At 41.9% G+C, this 10999-nt stretch overlaps 1 non-coding gene and 1 pseudogene across 1 annotated transcript; one reads left to right on the top strand and one right to left on the bottom strand.

Moving 5' to 3' along the window:
- Positions 1 to 637: 637 nt before the first annotated feature.
- On the top strand, positions 638 to 7691 carry LOC118620702 (annotated as a pseudogene).
- A 1123-nt stretch (positions 7692 to 8814) lies between these two features.
- On the bottom strand, positions 8815 to 8917 carry LOC118622051. The gene has a single exon (XR_004957890.1). It is a non-coding gene; the product is annotated as a U6 spliceosomal RNA (small nuclear RNA).
- Between the last annotated feature and the right edge of the window lie 2082 nt (positions 8918 to 10999).

The raw sequence follows: 10999 nt of genomic DNA, 5'->3' as shown, positions 1-10999 counted from the left end.
AGACCATCAACTTACACCATACACAAAAATAAACTCAAAATGGATAAAAGACTTAAATGTGACTCCTGAATCCATATAAATACTAGAAGAAAATGTAGGCAACAAAATTTCAGAATCATACACAGCAGAATTTTCACTGATACATCACCTAAGACAACAGAAACAAAGGAGAAAATGAACACATGAGACTAGATCAAACTCAAAAGCTTCTGCACAGCAAAAGAAACAACCACCAAAATGGAAAGGCAACCCACTCTATGGGAGAGCATAATTACCAATGATACATCAGATAAGAGGTTAATTTCCAAAATATATAGAGTGCTCATACAGCTCAACAAAAGGAAGACAAAGAACCCAATTAAAAAATGGGCAGAGGAGCTAAATAGACATCTCTCCAAAAAGGACATAAAAATGGCTAAGAGACATATGAAGAAATGCTCAACATCACTAATTATCAGAGAGATGCAAATTAAAACAACAATGAGGTGTCACCTCACACCTGTCAGAATGGCCGCCATCAACAAATCATCAAACAACAAGTATTGGTGAGGGTGTGGAGAAAAGGGGACTCTAGTGCACTGCTGGTGGGAATGCAGACTGGTGCAGCCACTAGGGAAAACAATATGGTGTTACCTCAAAAAATTCAAAATTGAACCATTTTACCCAGTGATCCCCCTTCTAGGAATATACCCTAAGAAGCCTGAAACACCAGTCAAAAAGAATATATGTACCCCCATGTTCATAGCAACACTATTTACAATAGTTAGCTGGAAACAACCCAAATGTCCATCAGTAGACGAATGGATAACAAAGCTGTGGTACATATACACAATGGAGTACTATGCAGCTGTAAGAAAGAAAGATCTCTTATCCTTTGAAACGACATGGAGGGACCTGGAAGTATTATCTTAAGTGAAACAAGCCAAACAGAGAAAGACAAATATTATATGATCTCACTTATTTGTGGAATATAATGAACATAACAGTATGAGGCATGGGGTAGTCCCAGAGACATGGAAGTGGGGTACAGACTGACAATCCCCAGAAGTGGGGGTGGGAGGAGAGATAAACCATAGAACTTATATACATGTATGCATGAACAATGGACATGGACAACAAAGTTGGGGACAGGGTGGGGAGGGAGGGAGAGAGGGGAATCCGTGGGGGAAAAGGGAGAAACATCTGTAACAAAAATTAATTAATTAATTAAAAAAGAAATAATTCCTAGGGAAACAGAAATTCCAAATCAAACAAAAAATAAATTTTTGTATGGTTTTATTATTTGAAGAAAGAGCTAAGAAAATGATGAAAATGAAAGTTTAAAAAAAAAAAAACTAGTCAAGGAATTTGCCAGGCCATATTAGAGATAGGCTATGTAGAGAATTAAGATAAAATGATGGGAAAGAAGTGACTGTGTGACTCTTTAGAATGGGTGATAAGGAAAGAACTTCTGAAAGGGGACATTAGGGACATTGAACTGGTGCAAAGGCCTTCACCAAAGAGTTGGAAGTTGTTCATAGTCTTGACCACAAAACCAGAGTCGAAGGAGTTTGGGGGAAAGAAGCCTGATTAGAGTGCATTAGAGAGAAATGATATTTATGGCATGTTTAGAGATAAGAAGACTCAAGAAAAAAAATTAGTTTTTTCACAAATTCAGGTGAAAATCTTCCCAGGATTTTATTATCTTGACATGAAGTTCTTAAAATTCATATGAAAGTACAAAGAGACAAAAATGTCTATGAATACTTTAAAGAATATACTGGGAGATATGTTTCAACAGTCATTACAAAGCTTCAGTAAATAAGATCATATGCTCTTGACTCGGAATTATACAAATAAACCATTGAAACAATGAAATAACACAGCTATCCAGGAGATAATATAAGATAGGGGTGTCATTACAAAACATTGGGAAAATGACGTGCTAGTCATTCAGGATGCTAAAAACAAATGTGCGAAAGGTATGAATAGGCAATTCAAAAAGAATAACACAATGACCAATAAACACATCAAAAGATACTCTATTTTTCTAGATGTCAGAGAAATGCAAATTAAAACCACAGTGAGGTACCAGTTCAAACACATCAGCTTGGCAAAATTTTAAAACCTGATAATTCAAGTGTTGGCATGAACATGAAGAAATAGGAGCTTCTCATTTAGTGTTCGTGGGGATGGAAATTGTGATAACATCTATCAGTAGAAAATGAAAAATATAGTAGCTATTCAATGAAATACTATACACAATTAAGATAAATAAATGTATACATTGATATGAATAAATCTAAAGAACATAATATTGACCAAAGCTGTAAGTTGTAAAATGACATATATGACATACTACTTACATAACATTTGGAAACTTGAAAAAAAAAAATACTATATATCGGTATAGGTATATAACTTGTACAATATATAAAAACATATGTAGATATGATAAACACCAAGTTCAGGTTAATAGTTATCTTCAGGGATGGGAGAAAATGCATTTGAGAAGGGTTTTAATTGTATCTATAACATCTCATTTAAAAAGGTAAAGCAGTCCTGGCTGGTTTGGCTCAGCAGTTAAAGCATCAGCCTGTGGACCAGTGAGTCACAGGTTCTATTCTGGTCAAGGGTGCATAGCTTGGTTCTGGTTCTTCCCCAACCCTGGTCAGGGTCATGCAGGAGGCAACCAATCGATGTGCATTTTTCACAGTGATGTTTCTCTCTCTCTCCCTCCCTCCCTCCCACTCTATCAGAAGATAAATGAAAAAATATCTTTGGGTGAGGATAAAAAATAGAAACATTTAAATAAATAAAAAGGTAAAGCAAATATAGAAAAACTTTAAGACTTAAAAAAGCTGGACAGTGGCTGTAATGTTCAGAGAAATATATTAGTCCCTAACTATTCTCTGTTTGAGTTATTTCATAATTTAAAAAGAGAATGCAAGTTAAGGAAGTAAGAACAATTAATATAGACAACTTGTAGTAGTTTTACTGTGAAGGGACAGAGAAATAGAGTGGTTGCCTAAAAGGATCAACATAAGTTTCTTTGCTAAGATGGAAGATGTTAGAGTATTTTGTATGCTGAAGTGAATAACCTAGCAGAAAGAGAGAAACGGATTCAAAAGAGAGTGGGCACACCACAAAAACAAAGTCCTTAAGTGGCAAAGCAGGACAGGATACTGGGCTTAAGTAAGACTCACCGCTCACAAGTAAAGCCACTTATTCCTCCTGTGTAATAAGAAAGACAGAAGGTCAGAGCAGATGCAGGCAGACTGGAAGATTTGATGATGGAAGTTGAAGGGAGATGAAGGACTTCCTATCTGACTATAGCTATTGTCTTAGCAAAACTGGAAGGCTAGGGAGGAGATTGTCAAAGTAGAAACATTAAGAAGGTGAAGAATCATTTTTCTAAAAGTGGGAAAGGGAATTTTTTACAGGAAATTCATATAAGTGAATTCTAATGAACCTAAGCCAATTTGGTTAAACTCAAATAGGTTAATTTTAGTGAGTAGTAGTGGGCAATAGTAGTTGAAAGTGGGTGAGAGTTTGCTATTCCCTTACCAGATTTTAGTAAAAGAAGGAATCAAACAAAAATCCCCCACACATACAGACCATTAAGTTAACACGTATTGGCAAACAGACCCCAAATAGGCCATTTAGCTTATTCTGTAAGCCTAATAAAATCCCTTTCCTGTGTTTCAACCATGTCTTGCATGAAGGGTTCCTTTAGGACGATGCGACAACATTCTGGATGCAAGATTCAGTTAGCCTGTGGTCATTAGCAGGCCGACTAGAATCCTCCGGAGAGGGCTCGGCACAGGACTGTTGGGGATCAAGCTTCCAACTTAATTTTAATGCTGAAAGATAACTTATCAGACTAATGTCAAGGCAAGGCGTTTTTCCAGAATGTTTTAGTTAATTCACAAATTTTATCTATCACTGATCTCATTAATGAGTGCCCATTGTCAATATCTATTATCTAACAAGCCACTAATTTCACCAATGAATACCAACCTCTAGCTTTCATTATGCTAATATATTAAAATCTGGCATCAATTGGAATTAAAGATTACTGAAGACTGTAGTAGGTATCTCAGGAATGTAGGTTTTTTAATTAAATGTTGACCGTCCCTTCCCTCCTTCCTAGCATATGTATTTTGACCTGGCCATACCTAGAGTATAGCTCAAACTCACACAGGCAAACACACAAACAAACACATGTGCACACATGTGTGCCTATTCCAAAATATTTAAAGTAAGATATAGACGTTATCTTACATAAAGTACAATACAGATGGTGTTGAATTCACATTTCACATTTCAGGTCACAGGCTTCGCTCAATATTTCTACTGACAGTTACTCCTCATGGGATCCTAACTTGTAATCAGAGACTGGACTTAAGTCATCATTAGCTTTGAGAAGTTAGGAACTTCCTTGGCCTGTAGCCTGCATAAGCTTCCTCACCTGCAAAATGATAATAGTATCTACCTAATGCAGATGATATGTGCGTAAACTGAACAGTGTCCTCCTATGTTTGTTATTATGGTTAGAACATTTTGGTTAGCATCTTTTGGCTGTCATCATTTGGAAAGGTTTTGAACTGGTTACTCCATTTCATCATCTCTGTGTGAGTAACATCCCTTTTAGATTGTAAGTCTCTAAAGGCAAATGTCTATGTTTCATGCACTAAAGTTACTTTGAGCCCTACAAAACTGTGGGATTCTGGAAACTTTCTTTTAAGGTACGTGCTTATTAGCCAGACAGAGCCGTCTGCTGCTAGGTATCTTATCATAGAAGCCTCTCAGTCTCTTCCTCCCCCTGCCCCACCTTGAACTCTGCTACAAACGAAAGTCTCTCCCATGCCTCCCGCTCTGCCTATATACAATTCTCTTTTTAAAAAATGTGCTTCGGTCCAGCTAGCTTGTCAAACTAATTCTCTCCCATTTCTCATTGCTAGATTATAAAAAAGGAGTCTCACTCACTGTCTCTTTTCCACTGCCCAATTACTCTGTAATGCACTGCAGACTGACTCCTTTCTCCATTATGTTACTGACATGCTCTCCCAAAGGTCATGGATTTCTCCCTAACAAGATCCAACAGCATTTCCTCAGCACTCCTCTTCCTGACTCTCTCTGCAGCCTGCGACCCTGCTGACCATTCATGCTCCTTGCTGTGTGTCTAAGTGCTCAGGCAATGAGCACTGGAAGATTTCAGACCTCTAACATTTTTCAATGGCATCATTTAAACTGAGTTTGGTATCTATAAAGTTCAAGTCATTAATGAAAGTTCAAAATTTATCATGACTTTATACAGAAAGAAATATATGTAACTGGCTGACACCGAACATATCTTATTGATTCTCTTAGCAGCCTGTCTTTGTGCTAATAACTATTTTAAAAACTGCTGGTGCTCAAGGAGACATGATGAAGTGGGAGGGTGGCACTACCTCTCCCAGGTGGCCCTGGGCAGGGCATGTTCCAGAGTAGGCAAGAGCATCCACTATATATGGTTCTTGGGGAGGGCCGGGGATACCAATATTCCCATTTCAGGCATCGCCATAGGGGTCAGAATGGAAATGACCTTAGGATCCGCCTTTACAGCAGGCAGCACCATCACAGAAGCCGACGGGATCTGTACGCACAAACATCCCCACAGGATGCCCTCCTCCTGCAGCACCCTTGCCTACTCCCCACAGGATGAGGAGGACAGCATGGCCCCCAACAGCACCCTGCACTGCTCTGACTCTGCCATCTCCAGCGACTCCCCCACTCTGAGTCCAGCCTGTCCCCGTGCTCTACCCCCTAGATGTCCGAGGACAAAGCGGAGCCAGAGCCACTGGTGTTTACTAAGCAGCCCTTGGTGAAGCCCTGTTGCCAGCTCTGCTGCAGTATTTTCAAGAACCCTGTGATCACCGAGTGTGAGCACATGCTCTGTCAAAGACGCACCATGAAGTCATTGCAGTGTTCCATGGACAATGCCAGGCTGGAAGTCATGGTAAACAGCACTGCAGTGCCGAGCAGATCCAGGAGTTCTCCATCCTCTGCAGGCATAGCTAGCCCAGCAGTCGGGGCTGGGAAGCCCACCATCCTTGGGGTAGACCTCGAAAGGTGCCCTTTCACCATCAAGCTCGGTAGCCAGAAGGACCATGAAGGTAGCTGTGACCACAAGCCTGTGCAGTGCCCCAACAACCCCAGCCGCTTGACCTTCCTCGAGATGAACCTGGAGGCCCACCTCAAGGAGTGAGAGCACATCAAGTGTCCCATTCCAAGTAGGAGTTCACATTCACTGGGAACCAGGACATATATGAGAGGTACTTGGAAACATGCCACTTGGACAGCCTGAAGGAGTTCCAGCAGCAGTCAGTGGCTTCCAGGAGATGCTTATGGCACTGGCCCAAAAGGACCAGGAGATTGCTTTTCTGCGTTCCATGCTGGGTAAGCTCTCAAGAAGATCGACCATCTGAAGAAGAGCCCTGAGCTCAAGTCTGATGTCCTGAACAAAAACCAAAACAAGCTTAGTGAGGAGCTCATGGAGTTCTGGGAAGATGCATCCATGTTGAATGAGGAGCTGTCCCATATCAATACATAGCTGACAGGAGCATCCTATGACCCTCAGCAAACCTTCAAGTGCAAAGGAAATTTCATGGGCCACTAAGGGCCCCATTTTCTACTCCATGGGTGACCTGCTTTTCAATAGCTCCTCTAACAAGCACATAAAGATGTGGGACACCTGTACCACCTACTAATGCCAAAGGTGCTGAGGGCCATAGCAGCATTGTGTTGGTGCTCTACATCTGGGGGTTGAAGCCCTGCCATGGCTCAGCAGACTGCTCTATCATCATGTGGGGCACTCAGAATTGGCAGAAAGTGAACATGATCTGGGACCAGCAACTGGAGTGCACTCTGGTCTCCTCGCACAGCATCCTCTTCAGCAGCTCCCTGACGGTGACCATGTCAGGGACACGGTGAGCATTGAGCTGAAGTTGAAGAAGGAGCTCATTGGCCTCAACTACTGGGTGTAGGCTCAGGTGGCTTCCCCAAACTACTTGTATAGTGACTATTACCAGACAAGCAAGATGTCAGTGGCAGCTCTATTCTGTCATCCTAAGGAATCACCTTGTCTGGGGCACCTGGAAGAAATTTATGCACCTGTAGGACATCAAGTCCAAGTAGCAGGCTTAGACCCTGATGGGTCACGTGGGCACCATGTATTCCCTGGCAGTCATCTCAGTGCCAGACCAGACCAAAGTCTTCAGCATGTCCTGCGGTCCCTCAGGGTCTGGAGTATAAACATCATGATCTGCATCATCACCAGGGCAGTGTGGCTGGGCTGGCTGTGTCGCAGGGCCAGCTCTTCACAGGGGTTGTGGACAGCACTGTGAAAGTTGGGACTTGCCCACAGAAATCGCAGCCCAGGCCCACCCACGAGGGGACAGGTTGGCCAAAAAACTGATCTCTGCCTGCCCTGTGGGCCAGGTGAGCAGGCTCATCCAGCCTGGCAGTGCCCTCCTGCCCAATGCCCAGCAAACCTCCTCCTGCTTGGCCTCATCACTGTTGCTGCCAGGAAAATGCCTAGTCCCAGCTCTCTGGATGCCAGATACAAGTCTGGGCTGGCCCACCCTCCTACCCCACCCAGATGGACTGTGGTCTTTTTACACACCTTTTCTACTGTTTTTAGATTGTATATAGATTTGATTACTCCCTGATTGAAATAAAAGCTGCACAGACTGTGAAAAATGTTACCTGCCTTTCTAGTGTTCAGCTTATAATTAGTTTTCTCAGAGAGGTACAAGTTCAGTCTTTCCTGTGTTACTATATTCCTTACCAAGGACTTGGAGAGGGGCAAGTAGGGAAGAGCTCTTTGCTAACAGCCCTTGGAGGAAGGCTGACCGGCTTTGTCTGCGCAAGAGAATCGGGTCATTCAAGTTCTCCCACACCAGGATTCATCAAAAGGTCTCGGAGAAAATAATGAAGATAGATGAGGATACACAGCCTCCTTCCCTGGGTTGCTGTCATTCATATCCGCATTCAAACCATCATCCCGGGCCTACACCTGCCTCCCTTCAGTCCTGCCCTTGCGCAGTCCGTTTTTGTCAGGTTCCAGCTGCTGCTCCTCCCCCGGCTGGCTGGGGGCAGCCCTTCTGTTTAATTCTGTGTCTTTAGCTGACTGCCAAAATGGAATGATTATCCGGAGGGTAAATACGAAGATAGCAGCCCACCTTGGCCTTCCCGTCGGCATTGCCCTGCGTTTCTTTCTGTGCTCTCTCTCCTTCCTAAGATAGTGGGTAATAAAGCAGGCAGAACTCTCTGAACAATACCGGATGACTTTGTATCAACAAGAAAAACATGTAGTCAAGACACCCAAAGTACAGACAAGGACACTGGGTGTTTATAGGCGGTAATGGAATCTGTTCTCCCCAGATCAAAGATTTAATACTCACGGCACCGCCCATCTGCCCCTCCTAGGACTGCTTTCTTCTCAGAGTAGTTCATCCATTCCTGGTCAGTCACTCATTGTTTTTTTAATTATTTTTATTAATTTAATTATTTTAATTAATTTATTTTGTTACAGATGTTTCTCCTTTTTCCCCATTAACACCCTCCTCCCCATCCCCTCAACCCCACTCCCCCACCCTGCTGGTTCCCAGCTTCCAAAAATATGGACGGCTGCCCTGGCCGGTGTGGCTCAGCAGTTAAAGAGTCGGCCTGCGGACCAGAGTGTCCCCGGTTTGGTTCCCGCTGGGGCACATACCAAAAAAAAAAAAAAAAATATATATATATATATATATATATATATATATATATACACACACACACACACACACACACACACACACACACACCTTCACTAATGTGTGTGCCATCCTTGCGCAGGGGCCATGCTAATCTTCTCTGTATCGTTCCAATTTTAGTATATGTGCTGCCAAAGCAGCCCAGTCATTCATTTTTGATGGCAATGAAAATACCTCAGGAATCTTCCTGGCCTACCTGAATTGCAGAGACAAAACAGCAGTGTGAGCCAAAAGAAACGAACACTGAGCGGACAGTAGTCCATCTACCAAAGAAAAGAAATAAAAACGGTCTAGATTCTTATGTAGTCTCCTAACCCACGATGTTCAAATAAGTAGATGCAATGTGGGGGAAAAGACCAATGCAAACAGCGAAAGTTGGATGTGACCCCACATTTTCACTGGCTTCTCTTTATTTTAATGTTGTGATATTGTAATTTATAATAAGACATATATATTTCGTCCATGTCCTGATTTAGGGCACAAAGCTCCTGAAATCCTTCGGAATTTCCTGAGTGATGAGAGCAGCAAAGGTATCTTATGTTAATGGGTGAGGTAAGACCCCACCTAGGGATGGGGGCTGGTTACCTAGGGGGCAAACTTTCAGTCCCACCTCTTTGACCCCTGGGGATGGAAGATTGAGTTCAGTTACCACTGGGCAATGGTTACTCAATCATGCCCATGTAATGAAGCTTCTATTTGGTCATCAAAACCCAAAAGGACAAGGTGTAGAGAGCTTCCGGACTGGTGAGCACGTGGAGATTCGGGGAGAGTGGGGGGTGCATGGGAGCGCTGCCCCCTTCCATACACCGTGCCTGTGCACCTCGTCCGCTTCACTGTTCCTGAGGTATGTGCTTTCGTACTAAACTGGAGTCTAGGAAGTAAAATCTTTCTGTGAATTCTATACGCCACTTGAGCAAATTAACCCAAGAGACAACCTGGAGTTTTGATGGGTGTCTGAAGTGGGGTGATGGGGGGCAGATGTGTAGGACTGGGTCCTTAACATGTAGGATCTGATACTATCGCCAGGTACACACACACACACACACACACACACACACACACACACACACACTGGAATTGGTGACCAGCTCCCATGATTTGTTAATTTGCCTGATGAGTATCAGTTTCTCTCTTAACACCTGTTTTCCCTACACTAGCGGGAACATAATGAAATACAATGAAGAAAAAGACAGGCTTTGGAATTAGACAGATGTAGGTTGAAAACCCTGCCTCACATTTACTAATTGCATAGTTGGGAAACATACTTACCAACTCTGAGCCCAATTTCCTCATCTGTAAAGTATAAATAAAAGTTGTACTCACCTTATAGAGGTGCTGGGAAGATGTCATCTAAGCATACAAAGCACCTATTCGAGAGCTCGGTATTTAGAAGGATCTAAAAAAATTATTATCTGTTGCTTAACAAATGGAATAGTTTTGGTTTTTTGTTGTTGTTTTTTAATGATATTAACCAATTCATTTTGGCAACCGTTTCTCCTCTCTCGTGATTTCAGATGGAGTACCTCTGCAAAGATATACTGCCCTTTACCCCTACCTTGTACATTTTAAATGCACTACTGAAATTCTGCCAGAAAATAAAGGGGGACGCTTACCTCTTTAAGAATATATAATTATTGTTGACAGTCAGCCAGTTTAAAGAAGCACTTCTGGATTAATTAAGAGTGACCCATAATTACACACAACAGTACTTAGAGAAAGACCCAATGATCCCAGAAAGCGTTGTTTCAAGAACAGTGTGTTTATTCTTATTTGCTTCCTACATCACAGTTATGAACATTAGTTACCCAGATTTTTAATTAAAAATGGAAAAAATTAACAAGATAATGCTATCAAGAGAAACTTTTAAATATTTGTCATCTTAATATAAATTTTTTAGTAAGAAGACTATCACATGGACATTGTTTTCATAACTTGAGACTGTTGCTTTCTCTCCTAGAGAAAGAACACTGATGCTCTGCAACAGGATTGGAACGTGTAACCCAGGGACATACAGCAAAGAGAGAAAGTTAGCACCCACCAGCTCTCCAGCCAATATGAATGTATTTTTAAAATATTTGTATACATATTCATAGGGGTGGGCAAAAGTGGGTTTATAGTTGTCCATATGGAAAAAATACAATAATTAATAAATAATACAAGAATAAATTATTTTCTGTCTCGCAACTATAAACCCACTTTTGCCCACCCCTGTATACATAAGT

This window comes from Molossus molossus, unplaced genomic scaffold, assembly GCF_014108415.1.
Source record: "Molossus molossus isolate mMolMol1 unplaced genomic scaffold, mMolMol1.p scaffold_m16_p_8, whole genome shotgun sequence".
NCBI lineage: Eukaryota > Metazoa > Chordata > Mammalia > Chiroptera > Molossidae > Molossus > Molossus molossus.
The sequence above is the reverse complement of the archived record's forward strand: the minus strand, read 5'-3'. Positions and strand labels throughout refer to the sequence as shown.